Genomic DNA, 19,898 nt, shown 5'->3' with positions numbered 1-19,898 from the left:
GGGCAGGAATTTTCAGCCACCCGACAGCCCCACAGAGATATATTGCCCACATGACTATTTCTAGAAGTGGTGCTTGATTTGTGCTGATCCTTTCATACCCTCCTGGACTCAGAATATACAGGTGCTCACTAGCTTAAGTCTTCAGGTGCAATCCCAGTCAGGGAGAAGAAACTTCAGCCTGCCCTCCTCAAGGAGACCCCTCCTGCCTCCCCAGTGTAGGTGGGTGAGACCCTCATAAGGACCCCAAGATCATCTGCAGGAGAATCTTATTCTTGTATTTATAGCCTGGTGTGACTTTATTCTGTACTTTTCATCTGTTTCTTCATCCTTCCCCATTTTCCATTTCTTTATTTCAATACCTATGTTTTATTTGCTTTCTTGTCCAATTCCAGTCATAGCTGCAGTCCTACTTTATAGGCAATTCGGTATTGTTTAGCCTAATGTCAATACTAAAAGGAAAAGTAGATAAAGTGGATGGGCTAAGAAATAAAGAATGAAAGCCAGTAAGGTCCATATGGGAGACCAGTTGGGGACTAAGACCAGAGAACAGCCAAGGTCAGCCTATAGAGGACTAGGGAGAAAAACGATAGAAGCAAAGAGAAGCCGCAGCCTGGAGAAATACAATTAATGTCAGTAGATGGGGAGGAGGGAATGCAGCCGGGACCCAAGACTTCTGCCTCCCCTGGAGGGGCATAGGGATAAGGGGGAAGCAGATGTGTGTATGGCAATCTGCCTCTGAGCTGAGGAGCAAAACCTAGAAAAGCTCGCCTTCCCTTCTTTCAGGCCTTAAGAAGGGAGACTGTCCTGCCAGAGCAAATTAAAAGGCTGTTGAGCCCAGATTCAAGACCCGTAGTTCTCCTGCGGAACTCCAGCCTGCTACTTCCCTCTGGTCAGCAACGGCTTCTGCAACATGAGGAGGAACAGATTCAAGGGAACCTGGGGGCAGAAAATAGCTTCTAGAAACTTCTGTGGAGACAGGCAAAACTCTTTTTCTGCACACCTGCCCCATCCCTCCTCCCTGTAGTTTGGGGAGGGCATTTTAGAAAAAGAGCCCCTTGGTTTTCTCTGAACCTGCCGTTGGACAGCGCCCCCTTTATTCTCCGTGAGCGCGGCCCGGATAAGGCTTCACTTGAAGGGCGCCCCAGCTGCCTGGGAACTCGGCGGAGCGGTTTTGCTGGAACTCGGAGCGGAGACCACCCCGGTGCCCTAACCCGAGTCGTTTCCCACGATGGAGGGAGGATCCCGGCTCCCCGCCACCAGGCTAGGCCGCGGGTTTTGGTGGGGCTGCAGCCCCCAACTCCCCGCCCCCACTCCCTCTCCCACCACGCCCAGCTGGCCTGGCCCCTCAGGGCGCCCACAGTTTCAGAGCCCCGGGACCCCGGCGCAGGAGGAGGCCTGGGCTTGCCCGGGGGTTCAGTGTGGAGAGGAGGGGGAGACCCCCCCACCCCTCACTCTCCAGGGAACTTTTAGGGGCTTGGAACCGGGGTCCTCCCTTTTATGAGGGTCACATACACTGTGAGATATTTTAGCTGTGACATAACCCTTTAAATACCCAACAAGACACCGAATGTGTGAGCGAGGACTTCATTTGGTTGGTGAACGCCGGGGTGCACATCAAGACGCTTCCCTGCCTGGGAGGCACAGACCCCTCTCCATGGGCCCCGAGGCGGGCGGGCGAGGTCGCGGAGAGGGGCCGCGGCCCAGCACCGGCTGGTCTGGGTGGGAAGGCGGCCGCCCAGACTTCCCGCCGTTGGGCACCCTCAGCTCGGCCCCAGCCCAGAGGCCGCCAGCATTTGAGTCCCCGCCCGGCCGCGGCTCCTCCGTCAGGGATTTCCCGGGAAAGGCCCAGGCGCCACCTCGCGAAGTCAGCTTGGCCGACTCCTGAGCCCTACTCTGCCACCCCAAAACCGGGGGCTGAGCCCGCGTCCTTCCTCGGTCAGCCGCGCGCTCCCCTCCGGCCCCGTTAATATTCTCCGATAATTTCCTAGGCAAAGATTTCCATCTTTTGGGCGAATTTGTTTCATCTCTCTTGAATTCAGAAACGGAGCCTTCAAAAGTCTTAATGTGTGTTTATTTTTTCTAGCATTCAAATGAATGCGAAGCCACGGATCGAATCCCGTCACTCTTTGGGGGTTAGCTTCTCCCGATATTTCACACGGAAAACAAAACTGGGTCCCTCTTATTTGCACTTGTCCTTAACCTTTGCAGCAACTGCTGTAGATGCGGCTCTGTCCATTCTCTAATAGATTTTACCAGGGGCTGGTGACAGAGAACTGATTTCTTTTCTATTAGGGTTTAGCACATCTTTGTTGAAGGCCTGTAGAATGACCAGGGATTAGATTTGCATGTCTTAGACGCCCTGTGTGGTCTTTGTGCGAAGCTTGTAACTGTTAAAAATGACTTGTTAGGAAGCGTGTGGGCTCTCATCGCTCTCCTTTTGACAGAATGATTGTGAAATTCAGATTGGCCCTGTAGGATTTAGCCCGCAGATTCCACCTGAACCCTAAGCAATTAGACCCTAATCTCAGTGCAATCATATTTGAGTTAGGATTTGTTGCACTTTGTTTACTTCAATTAAAAGCAGTGGAATGATTTTTTTTTTTTTTCCAGCTTTTAAAGTGAAATCTCCAGGCATACAACCTTAGGACTTCTTAGAAACGGTTTGGGTAGTGATGAAGATTTCTTTTCTGTGTGGTTTCCTCCAAGTCCGCATGCCCACCCCCTTCTCCCATGTAAGTGACTCCTTTTCTCCCCTTTTGCTCGCCAATGCCCAGAGCATCTTCACAGGGGCAATTCGCGGCGCTTGGGAAGAACCGCGTGGAGATGACGCCCAGCTGGAGGGGCACCCAAGCTCCGGCTGTCCCCCACCCAAGTCCCGGATGGGGCTCCGACGTCCCGCCCCCGCGTGGAGCTTTCCCGCCCGGGCCGGCTGGCTGACTGGCCTCCGCTTGAGCTCGGGTAGTGGGGGCCCGTAGGGCGTCTTTCTTCCTGCGGCTGAGTAGGCGCCGGCCGCCAGCCCCGCGACACCGCGACTGAGGAGGCGGCGTGGTCAGCCCGACCTCAGCGGGCGTCTCGGGAGCCTCCTGCCCGCGCCCATGGGGACCAGCTGCGTCCCTGCTGCGCAGAGTTGGCTCCAGGGGTAGGGGCGAGCGCTCTTTTCGGCAGGGTCTTCCTCTGAGCCCTCACTGGCCCGGCGGCCGTCGCACCTCCCGAGAGCTCGAGGCTTGACTTCATCTCCTCGCTGAGCCCCAGCGACCCAAAGTCCAGGGTTCTGAGTGCAGCGCGCGGGGCGGGTCGCCCAGGTCGTCAGGATCTCTGTTGTTTAACCCCGATGCAGTTCTCAAAAGCTGCCTGCAATTACTGTCAAGTCAGGTCACCTTAGCAGTATTTCTTGATCTGTGGTATCTATCGCCTACGTTTGTTTATGTGGTGCGACGTTGTCACTTTTATTTACCCAGAACATCTCTTCATTTGGGAGACTTGACAATGACTCTGGGTTATCGTTTATTCCATTTTATTCAGGACCACTTATTTGCTTCTAGCGAGTTTGATTCGATTCTGTAAATTACTGCTTCACCTTTCTCAGTTAATATTCATGAGCAAGCCAACTGCAGGATGTAAACGAGAAATGGAGGACTTCAATGCCATTTGTTTTTGAAGGGGGAAGAGGGAGACACCACTTTTTAAACTACGCGATAAACTTTTAAGTAACAGTTGCTCTCATGGTCACTTGATTCAAAGAAGATATTTTAAAAATTTTTCTGTACTTAATTGTGTAAGAATCAAGAGAAAGTCAGCTTACAACTATCTCTATCGGTATTCCTGACTAAAAAAAAATTGAGAAGAAAGTACTTTGCTGAGACGAAGTACTGTGTAAATGCAGAGCTATGGTAACTTGTTTAAGCAGGGAGCCCTCTTTTCTTATATTTTTTGAGGTGCGGGTTGCTTAAAAACAGACGCACCTCTTGAGATCATTCTTATAGCTTGTTACTCTTAACTTTGTTAAGAATCTTTAAGAATTCAAGGGAACAAATGAAGAGAGCTTCTGTTTTGAGATTGGATGGTGGGGAGGTGGGAATGCAGTTTTAGAGGGAAGGGGAGCAAGGCCATGGTGTAATCATCTCTTTGAGATCCACCAGAAGTCTTGGTCTATTGATTGAGGATTCCTGCTTCAAACCAATCCTGTGTGCAGTTTAGTTCAGTTTTTCATTTGTGAATAGGAACTCTATCAAAACCCTAGTGTGACCATGACAATTGGGTAATCACACACAAGGCATCTTTGCTAATGGAGAGATTCTGTAAATATGTTTCTAGTGAATACACAGATAACAGTCGCAGTGGAAGGGTCAGGTGCCACAAATCATAGATTACTCTGCCAAGGGTTGCCAGCCATCTGAGGCTTGGAAGGACATTAACTGCCTTTGCATTCTCAGAATACTCTCCTCAGTTCGTGATTTCACTTACTTGACCCTACTTCTGCTATTAAAAAGCTGGCAGGCACAATTAAGGGCAAGCAGGTTGGCTACCTACCCTTCTGGCAGCTCTCCAATATTCCCATTTAGCTGCCAGAAGACCAGGAGTGGAGTGAATCACGCATGTAATCCTGTGGGAGCATCTAAAAGGTATCAGAAAAACTTTAGTGGCAGTGGGCAGGTCCACCAGTCAGCCCCATTTCTAAGTCGGCTATCTCATAGGTGGAATTAATCACTGGGGGAGTTCACTCTGGGAAGGGCAAGGAAGGGAATGATAAGAGGTGACTTAGGCATAGGAACTCTCATGCAGTTTCCTTGGAAAGTAAGTTTAAGTGCATTACTTGATAGTTCTAGTTTTGAAAACTGTCACAAACAGAAGTAGGATTCTCATTACTAGTAGGGAGCAAATATCAGGAAGAGTTTTCCTTATCAGATAGTAATAAGGGGAAAAATCAAGAGCTTTTAATGAAATTTGGAGGACTATCACTTTTTTCCAGCAGAGCAAGCTTCTGGCTTTTAACACTTACTGTAATAGAGAATTATTACTACATGGATAAGATTTAGGTACTCAACTTTCAGAATAATGTGAAATTGAAATTATATAAACATAGTTTTTTTTTTTTTTCTTCCTCAAATTAAAACAAGCAGGTATCTCGCATACAGGGGCATTGTAAAAGCAAAACACATCTCTCTCAAATATTAGCATTGTGTTCTTGAGGATGTAAAATCTGGGAATGTCACATAAAAGAATGGTAAGGCTGAGACATCCTGGGTTCCCTTTGTTGGTAGATAGCTCTTTTCTCATACTCTTACACTGGAAGTGGTTTGGGGATCTAAAATGAACTACAATCACTAAAGGTGAAGCCATAACATTTATTAGTAGGTACTATGGAAAGTTGGCTGGTTTCATCAATGAAAGGGATTGGCTTGTGTGAGAAGCCTTGTGGCACTTTTTGAACAGAAAAGAAAGGCACAATATACTGAAGTATGAGTGGTCAGGAAGGCTAGAAAAATGTATTTTTGGAAGAATATTATATTTTCTAATATGCCAAGAGATCTTTAGATGTGAGATATTAAAAAACTAATTTTTCCCCAAATTATGTTATCACATTATCATATTCGTTGAAGAATGGAGATAGACATTAGTCATCTACATTACCAAGGAAGAAAAATATTTAAAAATCAGATGACACATTTGTGCCTTGTAATTTAAACAATACTGAATGGTGAATGATCTTCAAGTTCATTTAAGCAGGAATGAGAGGGAATGTCTATACAAGTGAAGTTAAAAAGACCTTATTGTACAAATATGCCTAAACCCCCATTTTATTAGCTTATAATACAAATTCTTGTTCTTACTACTAAAAGTCATTTTAATGTAATAGATTCATTTCAGACCCATAAGAAAACCAAAGCCCATGTCTTTTTATACATTTATAAAGAACTTCAAATGGCCTCACCCAAACTGGAGATATAGATATACTTTTTCTTGCTTATGAAGTTATAAAGTTGAAATTTATGCTAATGAATAAGAATAAAGTTTTTCTTTTTTAGGAGAGCAGAGAGCAAGTAGACAGAAGGAAATTCCAAGACTATGTGATTTGATAGGTGGTCACATTTTACATTCTTAAATTTAGAGTTGTAAATAACCATATTCTTTATCTCTTTATCTGCTGAAAATCTGCTGTTAGTACCTTGTTATAGTTCCTGGCACATAATATTTGCTCAGTAAATATTTTCTGAATCAATTAATTTGGAAAACATTTTTCTCTACTTCTCTTGTTGTAATCCTTTCTGATATGCAAAATGTAAAGATAACAGAGTATTATTAGCATTTTTCTTGTTTTTATGTAAACAAAAAATTATTAAAATTCTAGGTCAGTTTGATTCAAAATGACAGAAAAGAGGGCCAATTCTTTGTTAGTTAGTAAGAAGAGTCTTTTATATTTCCTTGGCTACATAAATTAAGACTATGTGAGATGATGTTATACTGTTTAAAACAAACATAAAATCCCAGCTACAACACAAAATGAATTCTAGCAATTAATAACTTGGAAAATCCTTAAGAGTTTACCTCTTTCTACATTCCAGAATTAAAATTTCTGTAACACACTCACCATTGAAGATCTTTAAGATTTGAAAGGGTAACTGTCTTCCGAAGAGATGAGGGAATCACAAATCCCATCATTCTGTAGGGAGAAGTGGGAATTGGCAAATTCTTTTCATCTACCAGAAAAGAATTTAAAAACTAGTGTTGATTGTTAATGATAATGGTGTATAGGGCTGCTCTGCGGAAGGTGATCTGATGACCAAGGGAAACCCATTACACAAGAGCAATGTCTGCTATTACTGTGCTCCTAACTGCTGTCCCGTGGTGAACATGTGAGTTGGGGCTATAACCTTGGGGCACGATGGAGCCAATGGTGTGGAGTTTCAGAGGGGTGGTGAATCATAAGATTGGAAGTGGCTTCAGGACTGAGATGCCCTGTGCCTTGTATTAACCTAAACAACTGAAGCATCTCTTTATTGACTTGGGGGCCTGGCTCAAGATTACCTACATGCTAAGGGAAGAATATGCTGGCAAATTCTTTTTAATTTTAAATGTGAATTCTTTTATCAGTATGAGGGTATCATTTCAAGCAGAAAGTGTGTGTTTTTGTGTCAAGGGCATCGCTGGCTTCAGTTGAGCAGGCTCCTTTAGAAGACATTTGTATCATTGGCAGTATCTGTTTAGCAAGATGCGGAAGAAGATTGGACAGAGTCAAACAAAAATTGAACCTCAAATAAGAGAAATCTGAAATCTAGATTCCATTTGTTTAAAACGAAAACTTGTCAGCCAATCATGGTGAAATACCCTTGTAGTCCCAGCCACTTGGGAGGCTGAGGCAAGGCAGGAGGATTGCTTGATCTAGGAATTCAAGTCTACAGTGCACTGTGATTACGCCTGTGAATAGCCAATGCACCCCAGCCTGGGACCCCACCTCTATTAAAAAAATTCTCTTTTAAAGCACTCACTTAGCATGAAAATTCTGACACCACTTCATATTTATATCCAAATATGCATTTGCAGTCTTAATGGATTGCATGTTGTCCTTTAACTTGTGTTACTAGTAAGAAATTGAGCCATAAAAGGCAATTCTCTTTACCAATATCTAGAACAATGGTGGTCCACTATTTACCTGAGAATTCTCCTCTTCATTCACGTGAAGATAGCAACTTATATTTCACCACCAACTTGATGCCAAAGTCAAGTCAATTCGCTATAAAGTAAGAGTGATTTAAAAACTGTACTGTAGGCAATGGTTAATATAATAGAAACCTTAAAAAGAGGTTGGTAAAAATATTCTTTTGTCAACATGCACCCACTTAAGACATTATAAAAAAAGAACTCGGAGATGTCACCCAAAGGCCTAAATATTTTGTGATAAGAAAACAAAATTTGTGGTCTTTTTATATTGATTCATTTATTCATTCAGTAAACAGTGCTTATACCAGGCAAAGTACTAGATGTGGAGGGAAAGATATGTCTTTAACCTCAAAGATAATGTGTATGGAGAAATAGGCATGTAAGTAGACACAGTTCAGTGCAATGGGTGGAGCAATGTGAGGTCTGTGCAAGATGCCGTGGAATCCCAGTAGTATTTATGTTTGGCAGAAGGAGAAAAGGTGGTGCTTGAGCTCACTCTTCAGGAAGGAGTAGGGTTTTATCAGGCATTGCAGGTGGAAAGAACAGCATGCACAAAGGCCCAGGGGCAATGAGAAGGCATATCATGTTCAGGGAATCATGCCTAGTTTGCATTGCCAGAACATAAAATGTGAGGAGAGTGTTAGAAGTGAAGCTGAAGAGGTGGTGCAGGCTAAACATTTTGAAGATCCTTGAATGCCAGCCTAAGAAGTGTAGATTTTATCTTATGTAGCAGATGGGAAGCCATTGAAAAAACTCAAACATAATCAGATGTGCATTTTAGAAAGGCCAGGCAGTCAGCAGAGTGAAGAATGGAATGGAAATGGGGGCATACTAGTGACAGTGAGACTATATGGTGATTGTTTTCACCTGCCTCCTCGATGTAAGCGTGCTAAAGAGAACCAACTTTCATTAAATAGATATAAATCCTCAAAGTCTGGCAAGAATGAAGGCATAAGGATATTCTTCAAAGAAACATCATTTTAAAGAAAAAGACTTCACACTGGGTAAAGATGGCCAATTAATTTGGTAAGACCTGCACATACTTTTTACATCCATACTTTGTTTCACTTAATTATATAACTGACACCCATTTGAGGATATTTTTGTTACTGTAGTGAATAAAAGAACGACCGTGTAGTATTGTAGAAAGGGTGTTACCACGATTCAAGAGACTTCCCTGTAGTTTAACTTCACACCATTGTCTTTGTACCACCTTGGGAAAGTCACTTTAGCTCTTTAAGCCTCCATTTCCTCACTTGTAAAATGAGGGCACAGTGTAAATTATTTATCATGGCACTTTATTTATATCATTCTATAATTTGCAGTTTTGCACTTATTAATCTCTCCTAATGTTTATTTCTCACCCTATCTTAATGATTTTTTTTTGTTTTTTTTACAATTTTAAGAGGGACAGAAATACTTGGAAGATAACCTTTAGAGGTGTTACGTGGGGTAAAACTCCGGGTTGGCTGTACTCCACTTTATTCAGTTAGCCTTTCTCCTGGAAAGAATAAGGATGTTGGTAGCCATTTTGAAACACTGCTCATGAGTCACATTTTATCCTTACATGAACAAAAAGATGACTATTTAATCACTTTTAAGGTCTACTAGGCTAATGAATAATTTAGCTCTAATTTATAGACTATAGATTTTTCCTGTCCAAAATGATTCTATCTCAGGACAAATAACTGCATGTTCTCAAAAAGCTAGTGTGTGGATACAATTGTGACCCTTAAAATCATAGGAAGTGTGCTGCTTCTAAAAATAGCCTCCTTATTTTAAATTCTTCATTTCTTTGGAAACTTTCTGTTCTTTAATTTTTTTTTTCAACTTAAGGGTCTGTTTACATTAGCAAAATATCTTCTAGAGCCCTGGGAGTTTATAGAGTTTGTACCTAGAGAACATCCCAGCACTATTACTAAGCTTCAGAGACATATAGGGGTCCCAGAGCAAATAAAAATGTTTTTAAATTTATGACACGTTGAAGTTTATGAAAATTCATGACATCTCTCCGTTAGAGCTGCTTGAGTTTAAATCATCAGAGAAAGGTGAGCGCAAAGAATTTTGTTTAATACTTTTATTCTGGAATCCTTCTCATTCCTTGCTCATGGTCCCAGGTTTTAGCTCTGTTCTACTTAGCAGCCTGATTACAAAAATAAAAAATTAGCAGTGTGTTCTAAATTGCTTTTCAGAATTTTCTTTTTAAACCATTGCTCAGATATTTAACTTTCAAAGAGGAATTGAAATGTAGTTTGAGAATATAGTCACACACTACAGAACATGCAAAATACATGTGGAAGACCATATGAGTGCTGGTAATTTAACTGATTATCCTTTATTATTTAGAAATATTTTCAAATTAGTCTTTTAAAGTTGAAAAGAAAACATCGCAGGGAAATTCAAAAAAATAAAAATTCCCAAAATACTGTGGATACTGAGATCAGCTGTTTTTAAGTAAAAATCCATTCAAAGCAAAATAAAAGGCATTGTGTGGTGTATGCCGGCTAAAACTGAGAACACAAGAGCATTGCAGTTAATTAGAACCAATCAACAGGATGCTTTGCAACGTTTCTCACATCAGTGCACCATCTGATCTTCATAATACACATTTCCCACAGTCTTGATGCAAAAAGGATTGGATATAAATATTTGACTCATCAAAAATATATGATGCTTTTTAACTGTGTTTTTCAATAAATTTTCAAGTTACTTTTATGAAAATAAGATCTTGAAAATCCCCAAAGGTTGTTCTATATGCATTTTAAGGGGGATAATCTTAGTTAATTTGTTTTGCTTTAATTTCATTTGTATTTGAACCTGAGAAAATACTTACTTGTAAGAATATTTAAGGCATGAATTTGAATTATTATATGCTTTACATATGGCTGTTGTACTTGTGAAAGATAACTGAGCTTTTCTTGTGTAAACCATTATATTATGAATGATTAATTAGTACAATATAAATAATGAAAACATTATAGCTGTTTTCATATTAACAGAACACTGAACTAAATTAACTACATTAACATCTACATCATAAATGTTTTAAATGAATATGCAATATTTAACACTATTCTGTTCCTACAATTCATTCAATGCCTAGTTCAACCCAGAAAACTTTTGCTTTAGTTTCATTTATTATACACAGGAATTGTTCTATTAGGAAAAAATATGATATTGCTTTTGTCATATTTTTGTTAAGCTCATAATTTGTTCCTTACAGACATTTGTTTCCTTTTTGTTTTCTTCTCTGCATCTTTTTTTATTTTTATTTTTTGACAGTCTTTGTTACCTTGTCTATATTAAAGGTAGAGCTCCCTCTGGGCCACTGAAGTGCTTTAAAACAGATTCATAAGACAGTTTGCTAAAAGTATGTTTAACTTGAATCAGAAATATATACAACTTGACAGTAGTTTGTCAAGTTTTGCTTCCTCTTAAAAGCTAATTTATGATGTCTAGTAGGTATCCTTTTTAGAGATAAAATTAGCTGTGAATCTGTTGCTATTAAAAAGAGAATTGTCTTCCAAATGAGTTGACGATCCATTCTCCTAAATTTACAAGGTACAACTCGCTGATGGAAATAATTTACTCTTTGAACTCTGCAGTCATCTCTTGCCAAAAGAAAATATATTTATTTATTTTGTTTTGGTCTGTATGTTTTTTCTCCCTTTACATTATGCAAGATGTTTTTCTCCTCCCAACCTCCAAAAGCCTATTGTTACATATTGTCTTTCTTGAACACTCAGGTTTCTGTAGAAAAAAAAAAGTTTCAAGAAACTGTCTTCATGCTAGCAATAAACTTTTTTCTTTGTCCTTTTCTTTGAACAGATTTGATCTACTTCCATTGCAAGAGATGTCTCCTAGCTAGGTTCTCTTTAGAAACTTTACTCTTTCTACTAATTTACAGAGACAGCTTTGATGACAAATACTTTATTTAGAGCACTTATCTTACAAGCACAGAAAAAAGCCCATCTTAGGATGTAAATCTTTTTCTTACTAAAGAGCTTATTAAAGGCAATAATATTTGTGTTTATATTTTAAACATTTGATATATATTTGCCTGTTAGGATTGAAGCATTAGTTCCAAATGTTAACTGCTCCAAAGAAAAGCAGTTTCAACAATATATAGGCAATAATATTTGTGTTTATATTTTAAACATTTGATATATATTTGCCTGTTAGGATTGAAGCATTAGTTCCAAATGTTAACTGCTCCAAAGAAAAGCAGTTTCAACAAATGACCCGAAATTGGCTCTGTTACATCTAGTTCGATTTACAGGAATTTAAATAAGAATGGCCTAAAATGCATATTACAATAACTCTGCTGATCTGTAACATCTTAAGCAAACAATTTAGGTAGAAAAGACATTTGATAAAAATAATTGGTTGAGGCGAAATAGAACTCACATTCTTCCACCAGATAATAATTCAGCGGCTAGTCTAACTTCAGTAGTGCTTTATTAGACACAGTTCTCATTCTGCTTAAAGACTTAAGAAAAAAGACACATTCTTTAACTTTAAACAATTGTTTTAAAAGAAGTAAACAGCGGGAATGGAATAAAACTTCTCTATCAGATTTACTTGTTGTTATTCAATTTCTCAAAAATTTTCTTAGGGGACAGAAGTGTCATATGTTTAGTTTCAGGACAAAGGCACCTTTAAAAACGAAGAGCTTAAAGAAAATATTTAAAGAAATTTGCTTAACAGACAGTGAGCTAACTAAGCTTTTGGTTGTAAAATTATCTAGATTACAAAACCATGGGAAAAAAAAACTCACATTTAACAAACTTTAAAACTAATGTAAGGCTAATTTTTAATAAAGAGCATCTTTTAAAAATAATAAAAGCAGTTATGAACAACTCCCGGATTAACTTTGGCTAACATGTCTAGAAGGCACATTGTTTTACTATTCTTCTATGATTTTCTTAACTTGGGAGTTAAGAAAAATTATGTAACTTCGGAATGTTTCCAGCTTAAGGAAACATTTTTTATGCAGGATGATATGCAGTTAAAACAAGACAAAACAAAATCTTAGAGTCAAACAACATTAATTAACTCCTTTAGCGATTATGTGTTATTGTTACTATTATTTTGTTTGATAAATGACCAAGCAATTAGATAATTCAAATAATTCAGATTTCTAGCTGTTATAAAATGTTCTTTTAATAATTTAGCAATTAATTGTAAATTCCTTGTCTGTGATTCATGAATATTCCTTTTTATATCTTGAGACATGCATTTATATTTTACAGTTTATTAATTGCTTTTAGCCGCATGTTGTATTAAGGTGAAAACAATCTATTGTAAGCTAGTTGAGTTCATTTAAGAGAGTGTTTACATTTAATATTGCTTTTTAATAGAAAGGAATAAAGTTGCTAAATTCAATACAAGGCAATTGTTAATTTGTTAAAGTTGCAAATATTTTGTTAAAATGTTTTGGCAATAAAAACAATTTCATAGATATTCATTAATCTTCACTTTATAAGTTTCTATCCTATACACCTTTTAACTGCTTTAAATATATAAATATATTATTTATGTTTAAAGGAATGAGCAAATTAGAATTCTGATTCACTCTAAGGAAAGAGAGTTTACATTTTTCACCAGGATAATTAACTATTTGCTTGGCTTTAATTTATCTGTCTTGTAGATACAGTGGTTTGACAGAACTAACTAGTGAACACTAACCAAAACTAGAATCAATGGAGAGAATAGTCAAGAAGGAAAAAGGAAGAGTTTCAGGAAATGATATTTTCCCATCAGTGGATAGGCATGCATACATTAAAGGCATAAAAGGCAGCGGGAGGAGAAACAAAAGCTGTAAGCTAAGGATCCTGCAAGTCTGAATTAACTAAATAGGGAAAAAAATGAAATCATTCTGCTTAAACCTGTTCACTAATAAAAGGAGAATCGCTTTTGTTAAATATGCTTGGTGTGATTATCGAGCTAAATTTTTTTCTCCCAGACATCTATGAATAAAACATGCGTTTGAGCACTAGGTAAACAAACAATAAATGGATGAGTTCAGTTACAACCTAATAACATTTTATTTAGAAAACATATATAATCATATTTGTATTGGCAATCCAAATTTAATGACTTCTTTCAGTAAAATCAAAGTGCCTCACAAATAACATTTAATGCATAAGGATTGCTTATTCTTTGCACTTTTTTTTTTCTGTTCTCTCAAAGAAACAGGTTTTTAAGGTCTCTGCTAAACCATACGTAAACTAGGTAAAATGTGTTTTTTTCAGAAAAGATTTTCTTTGGAATCTTCTTAATTTTAGAATAGAGATGCTGTAAAAATAAATTTAAAAATACGTTTTTGAGATGGGGAAGAAAACATTTTCAGTCTATGTAGCCTGGGCTGATTTGAACAAGATTCTGTGTGTAGCTGAACCAGTCTTTGGCTTATTAGCCATTTCATTAACACGACATCATCTTCTGCAAAATATGAATGAGGAGAAACCATTTACAATAAGAAAAGCAAACAACAGAATGAATTTCCTCTGTTGGTGTTTTGTAAGACTGTTAAACAGAAAATGGAGGGAAGAACTCTCTTTAGACGATATCACTTAATTAAGTAAAGCATCCTAATCAGAGTCCCCTCCAATTGTAATGACTGTAGGGAGTCAAGTACATTTCTGTCTATATTAGAGTAGCTAACTGCAATGATTTATTGATATTTATTTTAGAAGTGCAACACAAAAGCAGTAAAACAGAGGAAGTAGGGAGAGAGGGAACATGCCATTGCTTACTGCAGTTACAACCAGAACACAAGATTCCTGATTTTTGTGTGGGAGGTTTTGCTTTCCAAAATCAGAGCCCACCTTTATAAGAGAATGTTCCTTTCCCTCATTTGATTTTTCCAAACGTTCACGGTGGTGTTTCTTTGTCCATTAGATGAATCATTGATTCACTTTCTTCACTGCAAGAATCACTGCAAATGAGTGGATGAGCACCTGCTGTTTTCTGCAGTGACATTACTGGATTGCATTCTACACTGATTTTAGTCTTAAAATACAGCTTCTCTGTATGGGAGAGATATTTGAGGAAGGAGAGTAAACATACTGTATAGGCAGACAGACATTGGCTGCCCTCCAAGTTGCACACAGCATAAACCTGTTTATCTGCTACATTTCACAGATCTCAAAAACATGTGAATAATCAGGAAAGCAACTGGATAAGTGATTCACACTAGGGAACCTAACCAATATTCTGATGAGAGAATACTATGATGCTAAGATGTTGAGGCAAATAGGCTTGCATTGTAGAAACTGCACATAGTAAAGTTGATTAGTGGTTCAAAGGAAAAAACAATCTGTACTAAAATGAATTTAAAGCAGTATTCCACCCTGTGGTCTTTGGTTTGGTATATTTATGTGCAAGTTACCTGGATAATTGAGTTTAAATATATACTTTCATCCATACCATTCCAATAATTGGGGCCAGTACACATTGGCCTTCATGTTAGTTGTCAAGATACTTTATTTCTGGAGACCAAGATCTAAATATTGAGGGCTAGTGCCTTAAAACCCCAAATTATACCAATATATCTTATTTGAAATTAAATTACCAAACATGCTTGGAACCTATTCATTTTAAAAAAGCAACTTTTCTTGGAAGGCTACAGTCATTTTTTATTATTGTAGAAGATAAATTGTCTGACAGTAAGTGAACTAGGCATGTAAGGCTCTTATTATTGCTATATCAGTGCTTTCTCTATTTTTCTCTTAATTTCTGTTGTTTCTTCCTCATTTGCTGATCATTTAGTCTCCCTTTGCCTTATTCCCATGATTATTGTGCTTTAGTATTTAGCTGTGAAGTAGAAGCTCTTAAAGGTTTTGAGGTTAAACCCAAAAGTATACATTGGTTCAGAAAATTTCATGAGGTTGTTAGTGAATTTTAGGCTTAAATCACTTCCATAAACCCAACCTAGTTAATTACAGCAAGATGAATTATCAAATTGCTTGATATTTCCATCTATTCACTTATATGATAGATCTGTCATCACAGGTCTATATACCAAGAAAATGTAAGTTTTTCTATATTTGTATACCCAAAATACTATTCCAGAAAGAAGAGCAATAATACAACAAGGCAATTAAATACACACTGTACACCCTACAGCTTTTCTTTTCCTGCATTGCAGAAAGACAAATTGCTAAAGCTTTTTGATACTGGAAAATTCTGTTAAATTATAGTAACCGCAGACATCATCATCTTAGCAACAGAAAGTCTTAGAGAAGGTAGGTGACCTGGAAATTGATGTTCCAAACAATATTCTGCTACATTTGAGCTTCCTCATTAAAGCTTTGCCTCAAGAATGTGTGTTGAGTCTACCGCCAATTGCATCTGCCAAATGCTTTTTCTTGCCTTAACATTTTCTCATCTTCTTGCTTCTCGTCTCAGGTTCTTTTTCTTCAGGATCAGGCACAGAGACTGACTGAATGGCTCCAATTATCAGGATTTGAAAACCCAGTATCAGAATCTACCACTTTGTGTAAGTCTGCCCTGAGCAGTCTTTTCTTTAGCAACAGGACACTTGCATATTATGGGATCATCTTTTCTTCTTTACTTATCTCTGACCTTATACAATATGACAAAAACTTTTTCATGATTAGTAAGTCCATTGCATGGGACATCTTGCAGGAAAGGCAACATAAGAACTAAAAAGCATTCCCTAAAAGATGTGTTCAGGTAAGTGACAGATGGAAGTTTGTGGATGGTCAAGGGTGTTACTAAAATTGTTGACAACCTAATCATAGTCTGAAGACTTAACACGTTGATTTTTATAATCACAGAAAATTATACTAGGCCTTCTATGTGAGTCAGGATTTGAATATATGCCCACAAAGCTGGAGTTGGTTCTGTGAACCTCAACTAAGGTCAACCATAGATGTTTTACTCAGCCAAGAAGAATCCTTTTAAAGTTTTTTTAAATTGATAGCTATTCTGATTAAAAAATCATCAGTAGGGGCTGGGCAGTGACTCACCCCTGTAATCCCAGCACTTTGGGAGTCTGGGGTGGGCAGATCACCTGAGATCAGGAGTTTGAGATCAGCCTGGCCAACATGGTGAAACCCCGTCTCTACTAAAAATATAAAAATTAGCTGGACATGGTGACAGGTGCTTGTAATCCTAGCTACGTAGGAGGCTGAGGCGGGAGAATGGCTTGAACCTGGGAGGCAGAGGTTGCTGTGAGCCCAGATTATGCCATTGTACTTCAGCCTGGGTGACAAGAGTGAAACTCCATCTTGTAAAAAAAAAAAGTAAAAAATATCACTAGGTTTGGGCGTAGTGATGCACACCTGTAATCTCAAAACTTTGGGAGGCCAAGGTGGGCAGATTGCTTGAGCCCAGGAGTTTAAAGCCAACTTGGGCAACATAGTAAGACCCCGTCCCTACAAAAAATACAAAAAATTAGTTGGGCATGGTGGTGCACACCTGTAGTTGCAGCTACTTGGGAGTCTGAAGTGGGAGGATCTCCTGAGCCTCAGAGGTTGAAGCTGCAGTGAGCTGTGATTGTGCCACTGCACTGCAGCCTTGGTGACAGAGTGACACCCTGTCTCAGAAAAAAAAAACATAAACTCCTACATAATCTATATACCACAGGAACCTTAGAAATAACATATGGGCTACAAGTGAACTTTTTAATTCTCAAAGCAATATAAAAATTATACAAAGTTAAAAAAATAAAATGTTGTGCCTTTCTTTTCCTCCAATCTCTTTAATCCCATTCCCCAGTGGTGACCGTAATAGTCTCTCATCTATTTTTACCGATTAAAAAAAATTCATATGCAAGCACATTATCTTTTAAATCACAAATAAAATCATACAATATATTTACTATTTTAAACTTGTTTTTATTTACCTCAGTGTATGTGGCTGTTGTTTCATGCCCTACACATGGGTTTATCTCATTCTTCTAGAGCTGCCAAAGATATTACATAATATACTATTATAGATAAAACCACTACCATATTGAGAGATATTTAGGTTATTTTTATTTTATTTCTTTGCTTTTACAAACAATACTTCAGCAAACATATGTACAGTTTTTTTATTTTTCTGTACATGTACTTGCAGAATTAATTCCTTGAATTACAATTGCTAGATGAAAGCACATTTATAATTTTTTAATTATATTGCCACATTATTGACATAAGAAGTTGTAACCATTTATTTTCACTGACAGTTTTTGAGGGGTGAGGACTTTGACGAGGACTGACATGGGTTCTGTGTATGACACATCTGCCTTCCAGTCCATGTCTTCAAACTTGGCTAAACAGAATTCAGTGGCAGCCAGGAGGCTTAGTGATAATCTAGCAGAAAGAATCTTCCTACGGCCTATGTGCTCGGATAACAGCTGTGGCTGGGAAGGAGCAGCGCTGGGATGAGGAGAGAAATAGCTAGGGAAATACAGCTGCCATTGGCGTACATTCTCATAGATTGTCATGAGAGTGGAGAAGCAGCTACATTAGCACCACGTGTACCCTCGCTTTCTCCAGCACACTCTCCATCTCTGCTGAGATTTGAATCCAAGTGTGCATTTACCTTTTCTCCATAGCTTGTCTTGGCTTCTCAGGAAGTGCTATTCTCAGTCACCTGTGGCTGCTCATCAGCAGGCAGGAGTTCTCTAGGCTTCCTCTCCATTTTGCCATTTAGCTTCTCTCTGCGTGATTAACCCAGAAAATTTGCCTGACATTGACCCAATCCCCAGATTTGAAGAGACAGCTTCATCCTTGAAACTTTGACTCCTTATTCAATACTTTTATAAGTCCTATTTTCATCTTGAAATAGAAACTGGGAAGTGCCTCTTAATCTACACCTAGATCTCAGCCTTTATGTTGAGGGGTTACTTGAATGCTCTCAGGGTTACAGATACATTAGAAGTTTGGTTTGTATTTAGCATTAACATGCTAGGCACTATGGTAGCCCTTGCAGGTGCAAAGATGAATAAAACATAGTTCATGCCTTCAGAAGTGTATACCATGGAGAGGGGGACACACTCACAAACACAAGCCACTCTGAGAAGACTTAAAACAGAATTATTTAATAAAAATTCTGAGCAGTCTCAATTCTGGAAATTTATCCTACAGACATACCCGTGCAAGTACAAGAGGACTTACAGATAAGTTGTTCACTGCAGCATTGTATGTTATGAGTAGAGTTAAGAAACCTCCTGTCAACAAGGACATTTTATGAGTCCTCCATGCTGACATGGAGTGATCTCTGGGATATATTTCATATGAGCAATCAAGCTGCAGAACATTATGGTATATGTTGCTTTTTGTATAAGAAATCTAGGACATAAAAATAGGCATGAATGCTTGTATATACATAAAAACATTGGAAGAGCCCAGAAAAAAACAGGGCAAGTGCTAACTTATAGGGGCATCAGGGATTAGTGGGGTGGATAGGAAAAGGGAATGTAATACAGCTTTTCAATGTATACTTTTCAATGTCATTTTAATTCTTGAGCTATGTGACTGTATTATATAGTCAAATGTATTATATTAAAAACTTAAATGATAAAATGAGATTCCCCCTCCTCAACCTCTGCATTTTGTGAGGTGTTTGGAAGTACTTGGCTACATTTATCTGAGATGAAGAACGTTATAGGGACTGGAGAAGGGAGGCTCCGAACAGGATGAAGAAACCTTAAGAGTCCACTGGATTTTTCTTACATGTTCATAAATCTACTATCTCATGGAGATGATTTTGAGCAGAGCTAGGAGAAAAAATACTATTCTTTACAAAATTTTCAGAGATGGAATTTCTGGGTTTTTGTTTTGTTTTGTTTGAGATGGAGTCTCCCTCTTGTCACCCAGGCTGGAGTGCAGTGGCACGATCTCAGCTTACTACAACCTCCGCCTGCTGAATTCAAGCAATTCTCCTGCCTCAGCCCTTCCAAGTAGCTGGGCCTACAGACATGTGCCACCTCACCTGACTTTTTTTTTTTTTTGTATTTTTTATAGAGATGGGTTTTTGCCATTTTGGCTAGGCTGGTCTTGAACTCCTGACCTTAGGTTATCTGCCCTCCTTGGCCTCCCAAAGTGTTGGGATTACAGGCGTGAGCCACAGCACCTAGCCTGGAATTTCTTATCAACAGGACACATGTAAGATATGGGAATAATTTCAGGAGTAGATTTCATTCTTTTAGCATCCTATAAGCAAGGCTGTGAGAATGGCCACCTCAGGTTTCCTGTGATGATCTGGTAGGAAAGGCACAATTT

At 38.7% G+C, this 19,898-nt stretch overlaps 1 protein-coding gene across 9 annotated transcripts in view; it reads left to right on the top strand.

The window, feature by feature from the left end:
* NKX2-1 (NK2 homeobox 1) overlaps positions 1-19,898 on the top strand; it is a 46,265-nt gene that overhangs the window by 12,625 nt on the left and 13,742 nt on the right. For 6 of the 9 annotated variants that reach the window (XR_004729846.3, XR_004729844.3, XR_004729842.3 and 3 more), the window contains exon 2: positions 16,072-16,162. The gene's annotated coding sequence lies outside the window, so the exon portion shown is untranslated. Of the gene's footprint in view, positions 1-94; positions 220-8,576; positions 8,686-16,071; positions 16,163-19,898 lie in introns of those variants that run through there. The other 3 variants (XR_004729845.3, XR_004729837.3, XR_004729838.3) reach the window with 2 other exon arrangements.

The sequence above is a fragment of the Callithrix jacchus genome, chromosome 8 (assembly GCF_049354715.1).
Source record: "Callithrix jacchus isolate 240 chromosome 8, calJac240_pri, whole genome shotgun sequence".
In the NCBI taxonomy this organism is placed as follows: Eukaryota; Metazoa; Chordata; class Mammalia; order Primates; family Cebidae; genus Callithrix; species Callithrix jacchus.
Note: the sequence above shows the minus strand (reverse complement) of the source record. Positions and strands in the feature narration are given on the sequence as shown.